Genomic DNA, 2,665 nt, shown 5'->3' on the forward strand with positions numbered 1-2,665 from the left:
GGGTGGCTTATGAATGCAGCGCTGTGGAGCGGGCGGCACTTCACGCCGGAGTCCAGCGGCACTTACAGCAGTCATAATAAAAAGCCTGAGGCGGAGTTCTCCCAGAAGCCTGTTCTTTCTCACAGACGCTCTCTCACTCGCTCGCCGCGTTTGGGGCGATCCCAGCCCCTGACAGGAAACAGCCACGCTGGCCAAGACCCCGTTTCCTGCGCCTGGATCCCGTTAGCCGTCAGCGGCGCTGGCCGCTATCAGGAGGACAGCCCAAACAGAGCGGAGCGCTGAAAAGCGTCTGTGCGCAGGAGCCGCGGTCCCCCCTCCCCCCCGCGCTGGGATTGGACACGGGCGGGGACCCACACACCAGACGCAGGCTTTGGGGTCCCCCTCCACCCGCTGCAGGGGAGATTAGATTAGGGAGAAATGGCCCTACAGCTTCACTGCCGCAGAGTACAGACCTGGTCCCCAACACCTGAACCTGAGCCAAAACTGTCGCAGTCAGATGCGACTGCAGTTCTCTATGTTGCTCACAGCGGCCATTGTGGCTCAGGCGCAGACCTGAACGTAAGCACCTGAACCAGAGCCAAAATGGCTGCCGCGAGCAGCAGAGTGAACAGAGGTCGCATCGCACTGCAGCCTGCCTCCACTGACCCTTTCAGCAGCACAGAAACCTCATGTCTTTTGAGCGCTTTCAGTTTTACTTAACTGCACTCATTCACATTCATTCATAGTGGTCCAAAAAAGATTTGAAAGACAATAGCAACGCAAAAAAATTCCACAGGAGAGCACAGTGGGAAATGAAGTCCACAGCTCGAGGTTTAGATCGTGCTGGAGAAACCTCACAGTCCACTCGCATGTAACACAACTACTCAGATACATTTACACGCATCTACTGGATGCCTTTTGCATTATGGCTCTTTCATGATGGATGAACCTAAAAGCGACGCCTCGGACATGCTTCAAAGGTTATGAAAACAACCATTGCTCACTGCAGCCTTTATCGATACCGGGTGGGTAGCGGACTGCAGTCGGTGCGTGCGCAAGCCCACGCCGAACAGCTCACACGCACACGCATGCACTCGAAGCGCACACGCGTGTGCAGCATTACAGGTGACTCACACTTAACCAACCAATTATATTCTCTTGTATTTACTGCCGTTTCCTAATTCTAACGGACGGTTCACACACCTCATGAGTTACACTCAAGTCTCCTTCGATCCCAACAGGCAGCACTAGCAGCGGGCCTAACTTGCTCTCTACACTCTCCGCACCTTTCAGGACTTAGCGCTGCGCCATTTAAGGAAGCGACGGCCTCAGTTTTGATAGCAGTTGCCATGACTCTGGGTCGCCCTATGAGCCAGGGAGGAAGCGCCAGTGTATCAGACTATAGGGCAGGAAGGAGAGACGGGTCTTTCACACCAAAAAGCTCAAAGAGTTCTTACAAAAACACAATCTCATTCCGGGCCTGCATGTGGTGCGTCTTGCACCTCCCTCGCTCCTGAGAGCTCAACCCTGATCCAGGGGGGCTTTTCTGCAGCTGAACTCAGGGGTTCAGGGACACAGGCAGGCATATGTGGGCCCCGCTCGGCTCCTGCATTAAGACTCAGTCCTGGATTAAGGGCCTTTACCCAGAAGCCTGGAGTCTTGCGGATCAGAATCGGTTTTTGTGGCCGAGTTGCGGTCTTTGAGAAGTGCTATCCCCCCCCGCCCCCCCCAGGGGAGCTCGGGGCACGGGGAGCACGCTGGAGCGGCCGAGCTGACGAGGCTCCCCACAGGCACACACGCTCTCCCTTACGGCTCCATTAGCGCTGCGCCCCTGCACCTTACGCACGCAATAAAATGAGCCGCTTCCGCCCCACTGGAGCCGCTCAGCAGCCGATGAGGGGACTGATGACTGAGGCAAAGCAGCCGGGCGGCATAATCGATGGCAGACGTGCGCAATGCTCAAGGACACAGTCTGTGTGCTGCCCAGTCTCAGGTAGAATGGAGGCAGAGGTACCCAATACCGCTGTGAGTGTGTGTGAGTGAGCGTGCGTCTCAGTGTGTGTGTGTGTGTGTGAGAGAGCGTGCGTCTGAGTATGTCAGTGTGAGTATGTGTGTGAGAGCGTGTGAGTGTGTGTCTATTTGTGTGTGTGCGCAGTGGCAGCTAGATGACCCCCCCCTCCCCCCCCGCACCAGGGCGCAGTGCCAGACAGTTTCCTCTGCAGCTTAGCCGGGCTGGTCCTGCCGCGGGCAGCGGACCTGGCCGTCACCGTCCCGGTTAAAGAGATTAGGCCCGAGTCCGGGAGTGATGTCACCAGACTACCCCGACTCTCCGCCCCTCTCTGAAAACCCGACCTGTCCCCGCGTCTGCACTTCACTCTGGGCCCGGGGCTTAACGACCGTTTCCACGGCGATGGGAATTACGCGCTCACCACATGCTGACGCGTGACTCAGCTACTGCGCAGTCGGTCACACACATTCAACCCCCCTCTCTCTCTCTCTCCCTCTCTCTCTCTCTCTCTCTCTCTCTCTCTCCCTCTCCCTCTCTCTCTCTCCCCACTGCTTTGTTTTCCATGTTGAGTGAAAAACATCAACATCAACGACCATAAATAGCGCGTTTGCTGGACTCCACGAGCACCTTGAGCTCAGCAGGAAAGGCCGTACCGAGCGCTCAGATTCTCCATTAGAC

The sequence above is a fragment of the Anguilla anguilla genome, chromosome 2, assembly GCF_013347855.1.
Source record: "Anguilla anguilla isolate fAngAng1 chromosome 2, fAngAng1.pri, whole genome shotgun sequence".
In the NCBI taxonomy this organism is placed as follows: Eukaryota; Metazoa; Chordata; class Actinopteri; order Anguilliformes; family Anguillidae; genus Anguilla; species Anguilla anguilla.